This window comes from Equus przewalskii, chromosome 30 (genome assembly GCF_037783145.1).
Source record: "Equus przewalskii isolate Varuska chromosome 30, EquPr2, whole genome shotgun sequence".
NCBI lineage: Eukaryota > Metazoa > Chordata > Mammalia > Perissodactyla > Equidae > Equus > Equus przewalskii.
This window is the reverse complement of record NC_091860.1, coordinates 23,116,504-23,140,884: the sequence shown is the minus strand read 5'-3', so window position 1 is coordinate 23,140,884 and position 24,381 is coordinate 23,116,504.

The following is a 24,381-nucleotide window of genomic DNA, read 5'->3' as shown; positions in this document are numbered from 1 at the left end:
AGACTTGATTATTGAGGTATAAACAAGGAAATTTCGTATTAATCAACTACAATGAGTAGATATTCTATTCGTATCTAGAATTCTGAATCATTGTGATGAAAGGGCTAATTAAAATATTATTTTAAAAATCCACCATTTGAATAAATTTGCCTGTATTTATCAATCTCCCATAAAATGTGCATCCTTTTGAAATTCACTCTCCTTAAATATTTTGAAAAATTTATATCAACGGCATGAGGTTTTAATTACAATTTATAGGCTTGTGTTTAAATTGCATTTTAAACTAATTTGGTTTGTTCTTAAAGTTAATTAACTAATCGGGAGAATGTTTCCTGGTGCAATTGAGATAATAGAACAGATGTGGAAATTTATTGGCCTCTTTTGGAAGCATCCCAAACTTAGAAATTTTCCCTTTGTCATGCTTAACTAACCTTTAAAACCATGTACTTCTTCAAAGCGAGAGATATCATTCATGTATGTTTACGGCGGACACTGAACAAAAGTCAGGGTAGATAAGTGCAAGTTTATTACCTCCAAACTTTTATGTTAGAGTTAATACTAATAGTGCTTTCTACATAAATTCTCTTGTTGGATGCTAGCATTATACAAGTAAATGGAATATATGGGGTATATATATGGGTATATGGGGGTCATATTCTCATCTTCATGACATGAATTAGTTATTTCTTTTCCTCATATTTGATATGTCATTCAGTTATTTCATCCAATTTCCTTCAGGTAATACAGACCAATGAAAGAAGACTCCTGAGTAAAAGGAACAAGTCCTGCCATGAGGATAACAGTCATGCATTTGACAGCTTTTAGCACAGAATTCAAACTCTTTCACTCTTTCCTTTATTTCCTCTCATGGTATCTCAGTGAGGTATGGGAGAGCAACTCTTGTACTATACATGTTCCTCATTCTGGAAAAGGTAGTAAGTAAATGCTCATTATATGCTGGCTTTATGATGGTTATTCCACAAAGCGCTTTACGGGTATCATCTTATTTTACTCTGATAACAAGTCATACTATTTAGTACCAGCTTCCTTTTAATAGCTGAAGAAACCAAAGCACAAGGAGGATAGTCAATTTGTACAAGACCCCATAGGGAGAAAATTTACGACCCAGGATTCGTATCTAAATAGCCTGAATTCAAAGCCAATGGTTTTAAAGAAAAAGATTTGAGAGTATGTATTTGCCTAGGTATTATGCATAACATTTAACATTCTGCTGCTTTTACTTAAAATGGTATAAACATTCTTCAAAATTTCTATAGTCTTCATAGGAGTAACTTTAATGACTCCTTAATAATTTACCTGGTTTATATATCTTAACTGATTACATGAATTCCCCCATTAGCAGGCATTATGACATTATATACATTACTAGATTATCTATATAATCTTCACTATATCTTTATGTAAGTATCTTTTTTTTTTAAAGATTGGCACCTGAGCTAACAACTGTTGCCAATCTTGTATTTTTTTTTCCTGCTTTTTTTCTCCCCAAGTCCCCCAGTACATAGTTGCATATTTTTAGTTGTGGGTACTTCTAGTTGTGGCATGTGGGAGACTGCCTAGTATGGCCTGATGAGTGGTGCCATGTCTATGCCCATGATCGGAACCGGCAAATCCATGGGCCACCAAAGTGGAACGCACGAACTTAACCACTGGGCCATGGGACTGGCCCTTTATAAGTATCTTTACACAATTGAGGTTTGGCTTAGGCTCATTTACGTTCTTAAAATTCTCAGAAGTGGGATTACTGGCATAAAGGTGTGGTTATTTTTATAGATTATGTAGTATCTTATATATTTGTCAACTAAAGAGACAGGTAAAGAATGGTGAAATGGCTCATAGTGTTGGTAGAAAGTAAAGACTATGCCATCTGCTAAAGAGCGAGGTATTTCCACTCAAATCACTAGTGCATGTGATGTAATTCAATATTTCAGTGATGATTCTCAGCTGTTCAATCACTATGCAGGAACAAATGGAACTTTAACAGAAGACAGGCCATATCAATTTCCCAGACTCTCTACAGTCGAAGGATTTATGTCAGGTCTTTTTTAGGCCCTAGAAGTATATTCCTAACACTGCCAAGAGACCATTGACAAATTGTTTGAATGTTTGTTGATCAAAGGCCAGATATATAAATAATTTTTCAGTGTTGGTAATTATAAGCCCTTCTAGATATGATATGAACATGAAATGTTCATGATATGAACATGAAAACCTCATTCATTCCATAGCCACAACATACAAACTAGTTTCCTAAGAACACTGGTTTGTATCAGTTAATATTGCTTTTTTAACTGTAGACACCAAAGATTGTTTTCTCTGTGTAAACTAAAGGTATTCCGTTTTGCTGCAAATCACTGAACCTGAAGCATTTAGTTCATATCTATAAAAATCAGCACTATGGACAGTGCAACCTTTTGAAGGACTTCGTTATAAAGATGACTAAATGCCACAGGAAGCTTTAAAGCTTAGGTCATTTAAGTGCTGAATGGCCATTATAACAAATTCATTAGAGCTGGTACAGTAAGTACACAAAAATAAGACTGACCGTTCAAATGAATTTTCCTTTTTTCAGATACAATGCAAACTCTCACTCATGTCTCAGACTCTATTATTTTTCCTACCATAGCCAATATGTGTGGGTCAGTGCCTTACAGGCCACTAGCATCACGGCGCAAGTTTCAAAGGGTAGCTCATAGTTAGCCTTTGGTTTTGTATTTGTAGCAGAAACAAGCTTACCAGTGGTTTGTTAGTGTGCTTTGATACTCCTGTACTCTTGTTTCATTGACATACACAAGGCTGACATCCAGAGACACTCTTCCTGGGCATTCATGTGTATCAGGTTTGGTACTCTCACTGTCAGCTTGATAGGGCTGCTAAATGACCGTGCATTGATCCAGAGGCAACTATTCTTCATCCTCTGCAACTTGTTGGAGGATTTATGCATATCGTACTGGGTGACAGCTATTTTTTTGGCAATGATTATACTCAAATTTAAATGTCTTTCCACTCACTTGCCCGTGAGCCGACATTTTCTTTTTGTTTTTCCCCCCACCTTCTCTCAAAATATTTAATTCCTATTACATATATGCAAAAAAAGATTTCCCTGTCTATTATTTTTATGACCATTAGATGAGATTTACTTTCCCTGAGAATGGCTCTGTGTGTGTGTGTCTGTGTGTGTGTGTGTCTGTGTGTGAGAGAGAGAGAGAGATCAATCTTACGAAACAAGGAGACACAGATAGTGACAAAGATTTGGTTCTATATTATGAATTCTACATGAAGTCACTACTGCAAAGTCTATTCCAATACACTGTTATTTGTCTTCCAACACTGTAAAAAAGATTTGGGAATAGCATGTTCATTTTATTTAGGCCCAGCATTTTGTGATTAATTCTCTTTTTCTGTTTATCACCCCCATACCTGTTTAGTACATCTTTTGACATTAAATCTCTTTGCAAGCTGCCAGATTAGTTTGCACATGTTTGGGAACCAAGTTATCTCAAAATGAGTCAAGTCCTAATCAATTACAAAATATCTTCTAAGGGCTTTTCCCTCATTAAATAATGAGTGATTATAACTGTGTAGATATATGGACCCAATTCTCTGTTTCTGAGTCTTAAAAGATCAAAATTTCTCACAGTCTCACTCCATGAATTTTCTGAAGCCTTAACCCAGATTCAGAAGACAGCACATCCTTCTGAACACATGACTCCAGAAGTTGGTAGAAAATACCAGAATACATTAAAGTTTCTTTTTCCTGGTTATACGTTATATGTCATTGTAAAATAAACTTATGGAAGCAAGTTTGGACAGAAGCAATATAGTGTATTACTGAGGAGGATTATTTAAATATAACAGGCCTAGAGAAGTAACGTAAGCCTCAAACACTTCAATTTTCTTATAATTGTGTGTGATAATAGTACCTGTTAATATTCTTTTGAGAATTAAATGACGTAGTACTGTAAACTATATCTCACCACATCAGATACATAGTTATTGCTGAATAAATGGCAATAACAACAATAAAAAATAACAACTAGAAACACAATGTTTCTCGGTAGTCCAGCCAGAACACTGTACTATGTTGTAAATACACTTTGCTGAATCTGGTAGAATCCACTCTCTCAAGGTTAACTGTGTACTTAAGCGAAGCCAAAACTGAGCAATTGTAAGATGGGTTTAGTTGCTGAAACATAGAAAATGTCTCTAGACTCTTTGATATCTCAAATTACATTTGGGACCATCATATAACAAAGATCATTGATCGTTTGGAGGGGAAATAACCGAGTTAAAAGAAACATATCAAAGAATTCCATGAGACAGAGCATAGAAAAGGCACATTTAATGTGTTATTTCCTATGTATTTGGTGCTTCAATACAGATTTTACTATCTAAATACATGAGACTATTATTCAGCATCTTGAGAGCTCTGACCTAAGAGTTCGGTCGAACTTTATATGAGAGCTGCTTATAACGCTGTGTTATGTTGTGATTATGATATAATTTAGCCTCTAAGTCTATATGTGAGCCAAAAGGCTACATTTTATAGACTCATTATTATAAGCTTGAGGGTAAAAAGCATAGATTATCATCTGAGAAATTTGAATTGGTATTTTTAAAATATGAGTGAGCAATGACATTATCTTCATTTTCAGTAGGAGAAAATATCACTGAACCTTAGTTTTTGTTCACCTGGAAAAACAGTACATTCCACTGAATCCTTTTGGTTCATCAGTCCTAAAGATAATGTAATAGACTTGAGAATGCTTATCATTTTACGTGAAGATGTGTTCAATTAACTCTCATTGCTAATGAGGTCATAAAAGAGAAGAGGAAGAAAAAACATAAGGGGAATGAAATGAGCGCTTTTGGATTGAGAATCTAAAAAGACTATTATTGAACTCCTCAAGGCAATTTCATTAAAGATAAAAATGGAGGTTCATTGAGCCCTTTTCTACAAACCATTACCAGGCATTCTTATTCCCTATTCCACTCCAACATCCATTCACAAAAATACAGACTTAAACTGGTAGGATTCAAAGAGTTTTCACTTTCTTGCTTTTAGAAGCATATCATGATAAGTGAAGACTTTCAAATAATTCAGTTATGTTGCACAAGGCCACTCTTATACATGGACCCAGGTCTTCACTTATGTTATAGAAGCTTTTGTGCCCATGGATATATCTTCCGCCAGCTTTGCTTTCTGTCTGGTAATCCTACTCATGGCAGGTTAAGTAATTGTGTATCTAGGAGTCCCATGTTCATTTACAAATTGCTAACAGGCATAAAATATTAAACTATCTTCACCTAACAGGAACAGATTAAATGAAATGGTATTAGTAGGAAGGGAGAGTCGCTGTTCTCTGTCCTGTGAAATATTCCTTCAGAATATTCTAAATTTGCTCTGGGGCTCTCACAGACGTGGTGAGACTTTCTGAGTTACACGGCAGTCAGACACTCTCCTTGGCCAATCTCCTCCCCTATTGCCTCTACCCCTACATGTGTCAGATCCGATCACAGTTGGAAGGTCTTCTCCACGTACTTCTGCTACCTCCATACTTTATCTTTTACAGATCTCTCCGTCTAGTTCCACCTGGGCATCTACTTCCTGGATGACTCAAGCTAGTTCATCACTCAAAGTCTTTTTCAAATGTGGAAACCAGGGCTTAAAAAGATTAAGAGGCATGTTAAGTTTACAAAGCTAGTCAGTTGAAGAGTCCAGATTTGAACCCAAATTGTCTAGCTACAAAAACCGTGTTATATGCTCCTACCTGGGGGTAATATAAAATACTTAATTGGAAGCAATGTCTTGCTATCAGTAGACATTCAAAGGTCACATGAAATCATACCATTCCTACAGGTATCTACTTGTAGTGCTTCCTGTTCAGAAGGGGTTAAGAAATATATGGGCATTTTTAGGGGGCAAATATTTAACCTCTATGTCTCCTGGCTTGTGGAAAAGCAAAAAGGTAGCATTTGCTTCAAATATTCACAAGGAACCTATACTGAAAATAAAAATCCTTCACTTAATAGTATTTATGATTCTATTGAGCAAGTCGACACTGTGGATCCAGAGGGAGATGCGAATAGTGAAACATCAGGAAACAGTGCATCTGACATACAGTAGAGACATCTAAAAATGTTTTGTTTGGAAAATTCTTCCCAGGCCACCTATCTCTACTGCTTAGGTAAAAGGCTGTACATATGATTTTCTATGCCACTTTAAGATTCTTCTAACTTTGTGTGTATTACACTGAATTGGAAATTTTTGTTTATGATGCTGTCCCTACCTCCCCAAGCACATGGTCCATCCCCCACTCCTGCCACACAAACCTCATTCTCCATCCATATTCACACATTCTAAAGGCTTTACACTCTTGGAAAGCAGGGAGAAAACGTACGCATCATTATATTCTCAGTTCCTAGCATGGCACCCTGCATTAGTAAGCACTCAATAAATACTTGTCAAATGATTTAAATAAATAAGGGAGTTTATAGCCATTGTAAAATATTTAAAAGTCTGGCCAATGAAAGGAAATTACAAGGTGATCATTGTATCAATTAGGGTGCATGCTAAATTTCTGTAACAAAGACATCTTAAAACAAAGTAGAATTAACAAGATAGAGGTTTATTTCTCTATCACTGAAGGTAAAGGCTCCGAGACTGAAGGTACAGCCCTGCCATCTTGAATACAAGGCTTCAATCCCAGAGTCAACATAGCTTCTTCAGTCCTTGACATCTCTAGCCAGCAGTAAGGAGAAAAACGTACAGAACAGTGCACACCCAGTTGTTTTAATGGCAAGACATAGACATGGTGTACATTACTTTTTCTTTACTCATTTGCCTAGAGCTTAGTCACATGGGCACACCTTGCTGAAACAGAGACTAAGAAATATAGTATTCAACCATATGGCCATATAATATTTGTCTCTATTCCTGTGAAATTAGAGACTAGATATTGGGACAACCAACAGTCTTCCCTAAGTATGTGTATAGGGAAGCATCTGCTAACTAGAAGAACTGAGTAAGAAAAAATAGGTCAGCTGCAAATTAGTGAGCTACCTATTACTTAATGTATTCAAGCAGAAACATGATGACCGCCTGCAAAGGATAATGTAAAAATCGATTCTTTGTTTTTCAGTGGAAGTTTCAAATAGATAACTGTTAAAGTCTCTATTATATGATTTTACGACTCTATTTTAATTCTGGTACCATGAGTATATATTGTATACAGTAGGCACTTAGATGATCTTCCCACACTGTAAACTCTGTGAGAGTAAGTACAATGTCTGCATTGAAATCTACTCTATGCCACCACTTAGAAAAACACATGGTAGATAGTGGACAAATGATAGTAAATATAGATTTGTTGAATTAAGTGAATTATTGACTATAAAAAATGATGGACTTGAATCTAAAATGACTAGGAAATACACCCTTGTCTTAACAAGAGTAATTTTAGATTGATGTGAAACAGTTAAAATGCTCAGATTTTGTATTGCAAAATATTTTACTACATCTGCAAAAGGTATTGCATAAACATAAAGCACAAATATATGTTTAATGTATTTTTGGCATTTCTCGAAAGCTTACAGCAGTTCTTTCTCTCCTGAAGACATGGAAGTGATGAATATTGTTTTCTTCAGGTACAAAATGACTTTAAACTCATTGTTATCCATTAGTATCCCTCATTTGAATTTGAATTTTTGTTCAGCTTATAAATTCAGTTATTATTTAAATTAAAAGTGATGCCAAAGTAAATAACTTAAAATAACGTCAGGATCGGTAAAGGAGAACATTTTCAATCTTCTCTGTACATCTCAGTTTCTGATAATTAAGATTCTCTCCACTTATAAGACCTACATTGGGGATTGGGTGGAAGAATATAAGTATTATCAATCGCGTATTCTCTCCTCCCTCTCACACTCTCTCTCATTCTCTCTTTTTCTCTCTCTTCTTTCTCCTTCCCCTCCTTTCTCTCCTTGTTCTCCTCATCCTTACCAAACCCCTTCCATTCATCCTACTTGTATGCTCTGTTCAAATCTTCCCAAAGATATTACCAGTATCTTTGCTTATCCCTTAAGCCTGGATTGTTTAAGTTCACGCTATTCCTGAATACAGTAGTAACAGGATGTGTAAGTTATAGAAATCACATGGAGAAGTAAGGAAAAGACAAAATAAAGGGAAACAATATCAGTTTTTTTCTATATTTAATAACTAGTGGAATCATCCAGAAGCAATGTTCTTGGTAGATATTTTTTATCTTTTATTCTTTTTCCTACCTTACTCCTATTTCCCATTTTCTTTGATGAGGTTTTTAAAGAATAGGTGGTTAAATTTTGATCAAGCATATTATAGTGTACTATACACTCATATATTAATACAGATGTCGTTATCATATCAGCTATAACTCATATGCTCTCTATTATTCTGGGGGTAGATGAAAACCAGCTCCACTCCACGATATTTTTATGAAAAATGCATTCTCTAGACAAGTAGTAATATCAAAGACTCAGATATACCCTGAAGCAGAAATTCTGGTTTTTACAGCAGAATCCATTTAAGGTTTTTAAATGACTTGTCTCTTCCAGAAGAATAGATTATTTGCTCATATAGGAGTAAGACTGAAGAGTTTTTGTGGAGGTCCCTTGTGAAAAGCTGGGGGCTTACTTTGATGTCAGTCACATTTTGAGAAGTAGATGAAATCAGAGAGCGGAACATATCATTCAGTGATGGATTGGGAGGCTACCTATGGCCTAGTGAGTAGAGAAATTGGTTGTGTCATTTCATGTGCACCATTGATGTCCAACGTCACTTTTGAGGGAGCCCTTATTCTTCACCACACTAACTTGACTCCTGCACATATTTAATATTACCCCATCAAGACCAACACTTTACCTCTGTCAGACTTGACCCATTAATCTGATAATTCCCAGATACGTCAATGACAGAGTCATATATATCATCAAGATTTGCTCTCAAAGGTAATCTGCAAGAATAGCTTGTGTCTAAAGCAAGATCTTGCTGCCTGTCTATGTGCTGTAGTGTATGCCACATCTGTGAAACTTTTGTAACCTAGGGCTACAGAATTGGCTACATATCCAGCTGTCAAATAGCTCCTGTGACCTTGGCTGAATTATTTAATTTCCTGATCTCATTCCTTCCTCTGTAAAGTAAGGGAGTTAGACTAAATGACTGCTAAGGTTTCTTCTAGCTGTTCCTTTTCTTAAAGGACACCCTTGAACTAAGAGCCATGAAGCAGTCACGTGTGATACAACCTCATTATTCCCTGAAGTTGCAGCTATTTCTGGTGAATGAAATAAGCGTTGGAAAGATATTCTTCTCTGACTGACAATCCTCCTGAAATCTAGAATAAAAACTCTCATGTAGTGTTTCATAGAAACATAGCAAAGGCAAACCTTCTCAGACATAACCTACAGTGTGGTATAGGACAACAGCTGCTCTCTGGAGTTCTCCCAGGCCAGTGATCAATCCCATTCCATCCCTCTCTTTTGATCAAAATGTCCCACCATATACTCCCATACCGCCTATCACTTGATCTTAGCATCAGTCACACTGTAGTGTAATATTGTTTCCAATTATTTTATTGTGGCAAAATAAATGTAACATAAAGTTTACCGTCTTACTGGTTTTGAAGCGGACAGTTCAGCAGTATTAAATACATCCATAATGCTGTGCAGCCACCATCATCATCTATCTCCATAATTCTTTTTGTCACGTGAAAACTAAAACTCTATACCCATTAAGTAATAAATCCCCAGTCTCCCTCCCCCTAGCACCTGACCATAACCATTCTACTTCCTGTCTCTATGACTCTGACTACGTAAGTACCTCGTGTAAGTGTAACCATACAGTATTTGTCTTTTTGCGACTGGCTTATTTCATTTAGTATAACGTCCTTAAGGTTCATGTGTGTTGTAGCATATTGCAGATTTTCCTTTCTTTTTAAGGCTGAATAATATTCCATTGTATGCTTATATCATGTTTTGCTTATTCATTATTTCATCGCTGGATGCTTAGGTTGCTTCCACATTTTAGCTATTGTGAATAATGCCATTAAGAACATGAATGTGCAAATACCTCCGTGAGATCCTCCATTCAATTGTTTTGGATATATACTCACAAGTGGAATTACTGGATCATATGGTAATTTTACGTTTAATTTTTTAAGGAACCACTATCATGTTTTCTACAGTGGCCGTGCCATTTGACATTCCCACCAACAGTGCACAAAGGTTTCAATTTTTCTACATCCTGAGCAACACCTGTTATTTTCCATTTTTTGATAGTAGCCATCCTAATGGATGTGAGGTAGTATGTCGTTATAGTTTTGATTAGCATTTCCATAATGATTAGTGACGTTGAGCATCTTTTCATGTGCTTATTGGCCATCTGTGTATCTTCTTTGGAGAAATGTCTATTTAAGAGCTTTGCCAGTTTTGAATCACATTGTTTTTTGTTGTTGAATTTTAGGAGTTCTCCATGTGTTCCACATATTAATCCCTTATCAGATACATGATTTGTGTATAGTTTATCCATTCTGTGGGTTGCCTAATTATTCTGTTGAAATTTTATTTTTTTTTCTGAAGATTTCCCCTGAGCTAACATCATTGCCAGTCTTCCTCTTACTTTCCTTGAGGAAGATTAGCTCTGAGCTAACAGTACTGCCAATCTTCCTCTGTTTTGTATGTGGTTCACCATTGCAGCATGGCTTGATGAATGGTGCAGGTCCTTCTCTGGAATCCAAAGCCGCAAACCTGGGCCATTGAAGTAGAGCACACAGAACTTTAACCACTATGCCACAGGTTCAGCCCCTGGAAATTGCTTTTTCCTTCTCTTTTTCTTTTTTTTTTTTTTTTGAGGAAGATTAGCCATGAGCTAACATCTACTTCCAATTCTCCTCTTTACGCTGAGGAAGAGTGGCCCTGAGCTAACATCCATGCCCATCTTCCTCTACTTTATATGTGGGACGCCTACCACAACAAGGCTTGATAAGCGGTGCATAAGTCTGCGCCTGGGATCCGAACCGGCGAACCCTAGGCTGCCGAAGAGGAGCATGCAAACTTAACCACTGTGCCATCAGGCTAGCTTTCCTACCCCTCTGAAATTGCTTTGTGATGCACATTTATTTTAAATTTTCATGAAGTCTAATTTGTCTATTTTTTTCTTTTGTTGCCTGTGTCTTTGGTGTCATATACAAGAACTCATTGCTCAATCCAAGGTCATGAAGCTTTTATTCTAAGAATTTACAATTTTAGGTCTTACATTTAGGTCATTGATCCATTTTCAATTCATTTTTATATATGATGTTAGGGAAAGGTACAACTTTATTCTTGCAGCATAATTTTTATATTATTTTATTTCTTCTGGAGCATATTGCAAACTCTTTACAAACAGGAAACATGTTTAAGGAGTTTGTCTCAATTTGAATAGAGTATATCTGCCCACCTTCCAATAGCCTCCTTTGCTTCTCTTCTCAACTGTCTTTAGTGACAGACTTTCTGTCAACAATAACTGAGTGGAGCCAGACACCCCACAGGTGAAAAGTATCTTCTCTCTGAGTTCTGATTCCTGAAGGAGAGAGTCTGATCAGCGTGATGTAAATTTTCAAATCAGGTTACCCAAAGCTCTTCATTTGATACCGCTGGCCAGCTCTCTATTATTCCTAGTCCAATCAGCTGTGTTGGAGGTGGGGCGGAGAGTAGATATCACCTTCATTTGCATATACTACATATTGTAGTTTCTTGCAATTAGAGGCTATAATGAGATTGCACCACATGTGACCTATTTTATGACCTTCAAAATAGTGGGCCCTTCAAAAAAGAAAACAGCATAATAAGTACTGAGATTAAAATGATAAAGAAGGGATGGTTTTCTTTTCCTGTGCGTCTTAGTTGGTATCAGACTGATGCTGGCCTGACAAAGTAAGTTGAAGTGTTCCCTCTTATTCTATTTTTTGGAAGAGTTTAAGAAGGATTGATATGAGGGGCCAGGCTGGTGGTGCAGTGGTTAAGTGCGCACATTCCACTTCGGCGGCCTTGGGTTCACCAGTTCAAATCCTGGGAGCAGACATGGCAGCACTTGGCAAGCCATGCTGTGTTAGGCATCCCACATACAAGGTAGAGGAAGATGGGCATGATGTTAGCTCAGGGCCAGTCTTACTCAGCAACAAAAGGAGGATTGACAGCAGTTAGCTCAGAGCTAATCTTCCTCAAAAAAAAAAAAAAGAAAGATTAATATGAATTCTTCTTTAAATGTTTGGTAGAATTCACTTGTGAAGCCATCTGGTCCTGAGCTTTTTGATTACTGATTCAATCTTTTTATTTTCTATTGGTCTGTTGATGTTTTCTACTTCTTCTTGATTCAGTCTTGGTAGGTTGTATATTTCTAGAATTATTCCTTTCTTCTAGGCTGTCCAATTTGTTGACGTAATTGATCATAATAGCCATTATCTTTTTATTTGTGTCATCAGTTGTAATATCTCCTCTTTCCTTTCTGATTTTATTTATTTGAGTCTTTTCTTTTTTTCATTTGGTTAGTCTAACTAAGGGTTGGTCAAATTTTTATCTTTTTAAAAGCACAACTCTTAGTTTCATTGATTTTTTCTACTATTTTTCTATTCTCTATTTTATTTATTTATGCTCTAATTTTTATTATTTACTTCCTTCTACTAACTTGGCCTTAGTTTGTTATTTTTCTAGTTTCTTGAACTCTAAAGTTGGATTGTTTATTAGAGATCTTTCTTCTCTTTTAAAGTAGGCGTTTATCACTGTAAACTTCTCCCCAGTACTGCCTTTGCTGTATCCCATAAGTTTTGGTGTGTTGTGTCTCCTTTTTGTTTGTCTCAAGATGTTTTCTAATTTTCCTTTCAATTTCTTCTCTGGCCCAGTAGTTGTTCAAGAATGTGTTGTTTGATTGTCCATTTTCCTTTTGTCATTATTTCTAGTTTTGTTCCATTGTAGTTAGAAAAGGTATTTGGAAATATTTCATTCTTCTCAAATTTGTAATATTGTTCTGTGACCCACCATGTGATTTATCCTGAAGAACGTTCCATGTGTCCTTGGAAAGAATGTGTGTTCGGCTGCACTTGAGTGGAATATTCTGTGTATATCTGTTAGGTCCATTTGGTCTATAGTGTTCTTTAAGTCTGCTGTTTCCTTACTGATTCTCTGTCTGGATAATCTATCCTCTGTTGAAGGTGGAGTATTAAAGTTCCTTACTGTTATTGTATTGCTGTCTATTTCTCCCTTCAGATTTGTCACTGTTTATTTTCTGTATTTAAATGCTCTGATGTTGGGTTCATATATTTTCTAATTGTTATATTATCCTGATGAATTTGCCCTTTTATTAGCATGTAATGACCTTCTTTGTCTCTTGTGGCAGTTTTTGACTTAAACTCTATTTGGTCTCATATTTGAAACAGCATGGATAAACCCGGAGGACACTGTGCTAAGTGAAATAACCCAGACATACTACATGGTACTATTTACATAAGGAATCTGAAATAGTCAATTCACAGAAGCAAAGAGTAGAATGATGGCTGTCAGGAGATGAGAGGAGGGAGAAATGGGAAGGCATTAGTCAAAGGGTACAAAGTTTTAGTTATGTAAGGGGAATAAGTCCTAGAGATCTACTGTACAGCATAGTTTCTATAGTATACTGTACTGTATTCTTGAAAATTTACTAAGAAAGTAAATCTCAGGGCCAGCCCTGTGGTGCAGCAGTAAGTTCACACATTCTACTTTGGTGGCCCGGGGTTCACCAGTTTGGATCCCAGGTGCAGACCTACACACGGTTTGTCAAACCATGCTGTGGTAGGCATCCCATATATAAAGTAGAGGAAGGTGGGCACTGAGGTTAGCTCAAGGCCAGTCTTCCTCAGCAAAAAAGAAGAGGGTTGGAGGCAGATGTTAGCTCAGGGCTAATCTTCCTCAAAAAAAAAAAAAAGAAAAGTAAATCTCATGTTATATATTCCTATCACAAAATAATATGAAGAAGAAGGTGGGAGTAAACTTTTGGAGATGAAGGCTATGTTTATGGCATAGATCATCATGATGGCTTCACAGATGTATACTTATCTCTAAACTCATCAAGATGTACACATTAGATATGCATAGCTTTTTGTAAGTCCGTCCTACTTCAGTGAAGTGGTTTAAAAGTAAATAAATAATTTTTTAAATGATAAGAAAGATACATATATTACCTTTTCTTGGGGAGTATAGAGTCTAGCTTTAAATTTAGATAACTACTGCCCTCTTATTAGTACTCGATTCAGGGATTTCTCCAGAAGGTGGTGAGGGGTCAGAGACACCTGAAATATTTCTGATTCAATATTAACTTGTATTATTTTGTTTTTGTTTTCCCTGAAGGCACCTAAAAATGTGTTAAACTTCAAGAGTCCCACCTGAAACATTTGCAGCCAGTACCCAGCATCATGAAGCCCGAGCAGCCTGAAGTGAAGGCTGATGGGACACGTAATCCCAGGATTGTCCCATCTAACAGGACAGCATCCATGAAAGGTTGGCACCAAATTGTTGCTTATAAAGCATGACTATTTAAGAGAACACTGGAGATGAGAGACAGCTCTCAACAGGACACCAAACTCAAAATCGTAGAATGTGATGACTGGAAGGGATCCCAGTAGTTTATTTAGAAATGTCTCAAAGTTGGGGGAAGGCCAGGTGGCACACCAGGTACAGCCTTCATCCCTGCATCCTCCAGACCAATTAGGAGTTTATGCCTATTGGACATTTGATTTTTTTTTTGAGGAGGAGGAGGATTAGCCCTGAGCTAACATCTGCTGCCAAGCCTCCTCTTTTTGCTGAGGAACACTGGCCCTGAGCTAATATCTGTGCTCATCTTCCTCTACTTTATATATGGGATGCCTATCACAGCATGGCTTGCCAAACAGTGCCATGTCTGCATCTGGGATCTGAACCAGCGAACCCCGGGCCACTGAAGTGGAACGTGCGAACTTAACCACTGTGCCACCGGGCTGGCTCCACATTTGATTTTTTTGATGCCTGGTTTGCACTAGAAAATTATTTCGTTTTTTATCCCTTGTCAATTAATTCATATTGTTCTTAAGAAAACCACAGAAGTAAAGAGAGTTACGAAATATCCAAGTCATTATGCCAACTTGTGTGAGAATGAGATCAAAATGCTATGTCCTTTCCCCTTTGTCCCGTTAGTTTTCTGTAAGGCAAAGGACCAAAAAAAAAATCCTTTATCAAATTTTTTCCTTAGCAGTCAGACTTGTGCTTGGAGCAGAAAACACAATATAGTTTCTTGGAGTTAAGAACCAGGTACTTATCTTTTGTTTCCGGTCAAGCAATTCATTTTCCTGAGAGAATTCTAAAGTCAAATTCCATCTAAAATATTATTAACTTACGGGTGGGTTCTGAAAAATAAGTTCTTAAGCAATTTGACTCAGAGCATGTTCTCTCTTGGCAGAGTACTGCCCCCTGACCCAAGGTGGCTACCTATTCAAATTCTGGTGCCCAGGAGCTGCAACGAAGGCTCCAGTCTTGCCTGAGTCCGGGTTTCCATTGCACTGTGTGTCACAAAAATTGGATATTTTGTTCTCCAGCAACTTGGGCCATTGAACAAGATTCTGAAAGTTTCTTTTTTCCTTTTTCTTACACAAACCCTTCCTTTGCCATTGTTAGTTTTGTCACTTTTCTAGTATTAGCCTTCTTCAGGTTCTCTTCCCACCATCACAGAAAACAAAAAGAGTCTCTAGCAGGGCTGAATTTCTCCATGCATTGGAAGGGCTGCATGCACTCCCTATTTCCTTCTAACCCTACATGTAAAATACATAAGTATTTTTCTTATTATTTGCCAAAAATTAATCCAACTCAGGAATGTCAGATAACGTGTTTGTGGAGAAAATGATTAAAATTCAAATGATAACTTGAATGGTGTAAATAAATTCAAATTTACGGACATGTTGCATTTAGTGAGCTATATAAATGTGTATCTAGTTTGAATCTGGAAGTAAAAATACTTCAACAATTCTCCCTTAAATTACATAGGCCTTCCTATTTCCTTTCTACCCTACATAATAAAACCCATTAACTATAGTTTGTTAAAGTGTCTTTAAAAATATGCTGGCTGTTCACTATCTTTTAAACCATTAACACTTATCTCTCTTAAGTGGGCTTAAGATCATGAAGAGGGAGCTATCAGGTGCTAAAAATAGAAAAGTTTTCTCCTTTTAATGTGCCTATAAACCATCCTGGACTTTCTACGATAGCCATAAAAGAGATCACTTCAATCTCCCGGAATGGCCTTTTTATCCCAGCATCCACTAAGTACCCATTCATTTAAGGAAGAATGCTTAAAGGATGTAAACATTTTCCCTCAACTATGCCACAGAATGAGAAAAGTAAAAAGCCAAGAACAAAATGGACTTCCCAGGAGCGTACGGAAACAGCATTCTTAATGTAGAAATCATAACTTTCTCAGGAATGAGAAAAGGCTGTCTCTTTTCACAATAGTTACTAAATGCTATATTTACAATTATACAAAATGGTATAAAGCATGGAAAGGAGATTTTAAATTGTAATTTTAGAGACAAAATTGGCATTTCTGATTCTGTATATATATATATAAAATCCACTATTGGACAAACTGCTTGCAAAGAGAATTCTGTAAGGTGACTACATACAAGATCAATAGAAAATAACCAATAGCTCTCTATATTCTAGCACATCAATTAGACATATATAAGAGTAAAAAGAATATTACTCATAACATTAACAAAATTACAAAATACATAAGGATAAGCATATCAAGATGTATAAGACTTTTATAAAAAAATCCATATAATATGACTACTAGGTGTGAAAGAATATCTGAACACGTGGAAAGAGAGAATGCTTATGGATTGGAAGACAATATTTAAACAATTTTAATCTTTTCTAATTATCTGGGAATGTAATGCAATTCAATTAAAAATTTTCAAAGAGAATTTTTCATGAACTTGTAAAGCTAACTCAAAAATTTGAGTGGAATATTCAATGTCAAAACCAGCCAAGAGGATTTTGAAAAAGAAAAACAATACAGCAATGCTTACGCTGTCTAATGAAAATGTATCATAAAGCTATATTAATAAAAGAATGCAGCATTTATGCAGAAATAGACAAGTATGTCACTGGACCAAACTAGGTAGCCCAGAAGTGGATGCAGCATATATGGGAGTTTGGAATGTGAGAATGATGGAATTACAAATTATTAGGGAAGAATGGCCTAGTGAGTAAAAGATTTTAAGACAACTGACCATTTGGTATCACATAAAGATCTAATTTTATGGGTTTTTTCCCCAAAGAAAAAAATAAATTCCAGTTAGACTTAAATGTAAAAATAAAGAAGCCAAAAATAAAACAACTATGAAATTATTACAAAGAAATTGTGGGATATCCAAAACATGAAAACCATAAGGAAAAGATTGATACGTCTTTTTTCATTCCTAGGCATCCATAATCAATCTGATACAGTTGTTGGTATCAAAATATAAATATCTTCATAACAAAATATGCTATAAATAAAATTAAAATATAAGGAACAAGATGGGAGAAAATATTTACAACATATAAAAGAGAGATAAGCTATTACAAATATATAAATTAATAAATTTATTTTGGTTAATTATATATAAAAGATATATAAATTAATAAACAAGTTAATATAAGGATGTACAACTGAAATTTATATAATGTTATAACCCAATGTTAATACAATTAAAAAAAGAAAAAACTTGAGACAAATATAAAAAAAAATAATAAAAAATAAAGTTAAGCCACATAGTAGAAAATAGGGTAAATACATATAAAGGCAAATAACATAGGAGATAATATAAATGTCAAAAAGAATTTTCAGTCTAACATTACTAAGGAAATGCAAAAAGAGTAAAAAGTATCAACTTGCAAATACATACATTTCACAAAAATGGAGAGTAAATTAAGTTTTGTGGAAATGAATCCACATATGGAATGCTATGCAGCAGCTTTAAGGAGTGAAGTGGCTCCATATATTCAGACATGAAAAGATCTCAGGGGCAAATAATTTAATCTGAAACAGGTCAGATTCAATACATTCTGGGTGAATTTTTTTCTACCACGTTATGCTGGAAGCATGACCAATAAAAGGCAGGTGCTCAGACGATGCATTTTAACTCTAGACGACTGCAGAAGATGTGACCCTATTGCCGATTGCTAAAATAGGAATGAATATTCGACAGACAGAAAGTGGCAAATAGGTTTTCCAGGAAAAGACCATATTCTGATTTCACATTCCTTATAATTCCTTCTCCAGTCTTCTCTGTCAGTCCTGCCAATCTCCAACCACCATCCTCTCCTAGGATATGCTCTATAGTGGCTTCTTCCCTTCTACCATCTCTTTCCCTCTACTTAATAGATCCTCCATTCTCCCCTCAGTCTCTCCCTTCCCATTTGCCTGACTAATTCCTTCTTCTACACTTAGCTAGGGCCCCACTTCATAAAGTCTTTCCTGACCCCCATCATCTCCCTCTGAGTTTCTTAAGTCCTCATGCTTCTTATCCCATAGAATTTATTCTATTATTTGAGATCCAGAATCAAAACAGATTAAAGAGATATATTTTTTTGAAGTCAGTAAAATATTGGTAATAAAAGCGAATTAAACTCCTCATGCAGTGTGTGCATGTGTATTTCAATGCACAAATATGGAAAGTGAAACACCAATGAAAGAACCTGAAGGATTCTGTAAATCTTATGTTAATCATGCAAATGAGGTCATGTCAAAATTAGTATAAGAACATTACTCATCATCTAACTTCCCACTTATAGATCAAGTAACTCCACATTTCCTTGATAGATATACATAGGTGTGAAGATGTTTTTCTCCTCTTCTGGAAAACCTGGTAGACTGCTAATGTTTCTTCCTCTTATTACATCTACAAATGTCAACAGAAAAGAAAGTCAGTCAATTTAGAAGGTAAAACTTACAGATTTGCAATGTCAAGCACAACAATTTAAAACATACTGACATTCTCCCTTGGCCACTGGACTGCAAGATTGAGGATGAAAATGCCCTGCAAGTTTAAAATAAATAGCAAGCAGAATCAGTACATTTTTTTCTTCTGACTTGGAAAGAAGTGAAATCTATTGCTGAATTAAAAAAAAAAAGAAAAGAAAGGAAAGCAATATCACTTTGATCATCAGTTAAGAAAATATTTATTGTTTATAATAGTACATGTAATAGATCTAATATAGTTATCATAGCATTGAATCACCACTTAGTAAGAAATATTGTAACCAAGCAAGGGGATTTCAGAGCCCAAGTGATCAGAGCCTGTGGAGAGACAACACAAACAAGAAAACTATATAAGAGAAAGAAAAAGAAAATTTGACTATATTGGAATGGCTTATTTATTCTAGGCATTATCAGTCACTTTCAGTTACCGTATTCAATTTAATCTAGGTTGAGATTTAGGTTATTGAGACACAAATGCAATCTATCTGGACTGGGACCTGTTAAGGGTTTGAATAGATCTAATACCTAAACGCTATAATCTGATAATGACTCCCTACTCCCTCGTGCCCTTTTCATAAGGAATAGAATAAAACTCGGATCTCCAACTCCCAGGAAATAGCCACCAATTGCTGAAGCATAACAACATTGTCTAGATTCACATGATTAATTGCTGGATACAAATCATATTTGGGGCCTGTCATGTAGTACCTCAAAGCACTTGTGTTTGCTTAATGTGTTGGAGGTTTCAGCATGCCCTTTAGGTGTCTCAATTAATACATCACTAACACAGAAACCTTTCAATCCAGCTGGAAAGGAAATTAACATGTTGCTAAACGAATTACGGCCGTGGTTTAGTAAAAAGAAACAAGAGTAACAATTCCACAACAGTGATTTGAAAGAGTTATATATCGATTTCTGTTGTTAAAATTGGATTTCAATGTACAAAATACTAACTCAACAAAAATCAATATCTCCTTTCACTTCACAGTGTGCCTTTAAAAACATCATTCAGTTTTTCAAAGACTGGATGTTTAATTCAGGACACGTTCCTAATAGTTGCTGCCTTAGTTAAGAGTACACAATACGTGTTGGCAGGATAAACTAGGAAGAGATGCTGTTTGTGCATTCTGAGATATATTCATTAGGCTTATTCTGAAAGTGAAGGAATAAATGAAGACTACTGAAAACTAACATTTCCCTTCATTCCCAAGTTCTAAGCTATGTGAAACTGTTAACCTTTAATAGGAAATGAATTTGTCAATTCTAGTTTCAGTTTTTGGGGGAAGCTAACGCCCTTAAGACAAAAGCATTTTCTTTATTATTTGGCCATTTAAAGACCAGAGAGTTCCTCACTAGGAATTTCGCTCACCTTATGGAACAGCTTGTCACCATACCTGGTTCTGGTCTCATCTGTCAAAGAAACATGTCCATCACCTAATTCACAGGATTCTGTAGAACAAAATTAAATAAGACTTTTTTTCTATTAAGCCCTTCTCCTTAACCAAAGACATTATGCAAATACAACTTAATAATAAGTAATAGAGAAGTTCTCTAATGTCACTTGTAATTATGTTTATGCACTATTAGAAATAGTCACTTTACTTTCACAATATATCTGAAATATCCTTTAGTACTGTGGGGGCCTGGAATTGGCCACCCCAAGATATGTCTCTTTGGCATGATGATTATCTGCGGCTGGTTGCTTTGCAGACAGGAAAGCAGCTGAAAAGTAGAATTTACTTACCCTTTGTAAGAGACATTCACATTTGTAAGGAAATCTACATCTGTAAATGTCCCTCCCTCTCTGTACCAGGAAGAACAGGGATGAACTTACTTCTAGAAACTCCTATTAATACAGAATGCAAGGACTTAAATCTGCATAATAGTCTTATTCCTGTTTCTGGTAACCTCCTGTAACTGACTCCCCCCACCCCCAACATCCTCCTGTGTCTTTAGCTGCATAAGATATTCAAGGTGGGGGCATCAGCCATTTTGGTGAGTTGCTCAGCTTGCCTGAGCCTCTCCCATGTATACACGTTATAAAGCTTTGTTTAATTTTCTCCTGCTATTCTGTCTCATGTGAATTTAATTCATTCTCTGTCCAGATGAACCCAGAGAGGGTAGAGGAAATGTCTTCCTCCCCTACAGTACTAAATATGAACTACAACTGAGAATGTTTATTTTCAGTATTTATTCCAGAAATACAAGAAACCATAGGTTTTTAAAAAGTGTCACAATTTCACAAATATGAAAACACTTGGTCCTTCTTTTTCTGCCTACTCTGGTACCTTTCCTTAAAGAATTTAAAAGGACAATCTAATCACCCCTAAAGGAAATGTGTTTTATTTTTTATCTACTCTACAATTTAAAAATTCTTTCAATTTTTCTCCTGCAAGGAAAGTTTAATGAGGCATATTGGCTTGTTTCCATGGTATTTCAAAGGAGGATTACTAGCTGAAGGCAAGAAGATTTATACAAAAATAAAAAAAAAGGAATAAATAACAGCAGTTGCAATAAGAGAGAAACTTCACTTTTCAAATAAATTCCATAGGGTAGTAGTTATTCATTTATAATCTGTAAAACAATGCCAATCATTTTGAACATTATTTAAAGATCAGTTATCCCCCCTCCCAAAAAAACGAATAGTATCAAGAGTTTTATCATATAATACAATCTGTCACAAAATGCAAAAATATACCATATTAATAATGGGGGAAAAATTCAGTTCTCTATAACTACTGTATACATAGAAAAAACAAGGATAGCATCCAGCTTGCATTGTCTTTGATCTAGTAAGTAGTACGTTAAGTTTTTTTTTGTGCTACAGAAATTTCCAGTAACATCTTCTGTTAACTTTGATCTCTGACATTTGCAAATCCAATCACACTTGACGGAGATTTTCCTAGGAGCCATGAGCCAACATATATTGTGCTGCTCAAGCTCTCTTTCATCTCTGAAGTATATATTGTAGGTTTTCTTTATAATTTTATATTATAAGTGTTTTGATGAGGTCCGAAGTTTAAACTACAAAGCAATTTATTCAAAAATTTCTATAATGATTCTTGCAAGGATATTACAATATCACATTTATAATTGGTGATGATAATTAAAGGCTATTCCATTACTATCTCCAATCTTTCATTTATGTATTTAAAATTGAGTGGATGAAAGGTCACATGTAAGTGGGAGAGCAAGTCTTGAGCTCACACGTGTCTGACATCATAGGTCCTATTTTAGCATCTCTGAAGAAGGAATACCAAGCATAGTAAGTGTTACGCTGCTGAAGGCAATTCAGTACATTGACAATGGAGAAAATATCAACAGAACAAAAAGTATAAATCAATAGAAAATGTCAATTTTATGAGGCAATATGTTCTAGGAGAAAGAACCGTAAATTGAAGTTAAATGAAGTCAGTTTGTAATCCTAAATCTGCCATTTAGTAGAAATCCAAAGTCTTCAGCCTCAGTTTCCTCATTTGTAAAATGGTGGTGGATTGGACGGATGGATGGATTGGGTGATATCTAAAATATCTTTAAATTCAGGCAAATATATTTATGAGGGGCAAGTGGTCAATAGGTATTATTTCTCTGGTGGTTGAGCTGTGAACTCAAAGACTAGGAAAGTAAAAGGGCCACAGAAAGAGGAGGTTAAACTGAGAGTGGACTGTGATGCCATGATCTTTTCCTTATGTGCAGTAAGAAGACCCCCAAAGTCAAAAAGAAAGGAGCTGAAGACTGGCTGGCCAATCACTCAGACCGTTGTAGGGGAGGAAGACATTTCCTCTACCATCTCTGGGTTCGTCTGGCCGGAGAACGAATTAAGTTCACATGAGACAGAATAGCAGGAGAAAATTAAACAAAGCTTTATGAGGACCATGGCCTGGGGCCTTTCTTCCCGAAGGAAGAAAGGGCACCGAAGAAGTGGAGTGAACAGAGTGGTTATATACCCCCAAACAGGATGTTTCACATATGATTGAAATGGCCCTCCCACAATAGTCACGAGATTGCCCTGTTGGCACAGCACTTGATGGACACAGCAGGTAGTGGGTCTGCTATCTCAGAGGGCATAGCATGAGGCAAGTCTATTGTCTCAAGCTGGGTGGTCACAGGTGAGCGCAGCAATCAGTTCCTAACCTCAGGAAAGATGCTGAATCCTTAAGGAAATGCCAATGTTGGGAGGGAGTGGGAAGTTGCACCTTTATCTCAAGGGCCTTTGTTCTTGCCGTAGTAAATGTTTTAAAGCAGATATACAATGCCTGCTCAATGGCCACAGTCAGGCCCTTTTGGAAAAAGCAAAGTCAGGCCGAACCAGGCTTACACCAAATGGCTTCCTCATGTACCCCAATATATCCTATTGCTTGCCATTTCTATTTGTCAATGTATAGATGGGAGAGGCTCAGGCAAGCCAAGCAACTCGCCAAAATAGCCGAAACCACCCCCCCAAACATCATATCCAGCTAAAAGACAAAGAAGGACGCTGGGGGTGGGGGGAGTCAGTTACAGGAGGTTACCAGACAAGCACAATAAACAAATGCAGATTTAAGTCCTTGCCTTCCCCATTGATTATGAGTTTCTAGAGATAAGGTCATCTCCCCTTCTTCCTGGTACAGATGGAGATATCTTTACAGATGGAGAGTTCCTTTACAATGTAAATGTCTCTTACAAACGGTAAGTAAATTCTACTTTTCAGTTGCTTTCCTGTCTGCAAAGGAACCAGCCTCAAATAATCATCATGCCAAAGAGGCATATCTTGGCGTGGCCAAGACCAGCCCCCCACATCGTTTTCTTTGTGAATACTCCTGTGGTAGTTGCAACAGAAGTGAGGGCATCCAAAGAAGCTGAATTCATTCGAGGTGGTGCTGCCAAGGGGGGTGTTAAAAAACCCCAGATAGACAGTAGTTAAAGTGGGAAAGAACAGCTTTCATTCAGAAGCCATTGCAATAGGTGAGGAGACCTCAGTACAGAACTGGGCTCCATTCCAGACACAAGAACAAGTGGGGTTTTATAGCCAAGGAACAGATGAGGCAGTCATTGCTGGATGGGAAATTACTAAGAAAAGACACCAAGTGTGGGGGGAATTCTTGTTAACCTAACCCAGTAGGATTCCTGCCAAAGGCAGGCCAAGGCGATCAGACATCATCTGGTGTGTATTTGACCAGATAGTGAGTGATCAGATATCAAGGGTAGGAGATTCTCCCTAAACTGACTTAGTGGGATTCTTGCTAAGCCGGAGCTATGCAGACCTAGCAACCATGGGGGTCAAGCTAAGGTCGAGGCCTAGCTGAGAAGAGGGCTCCACTGAGCTTGGTCAGGGAGAGAGTCTT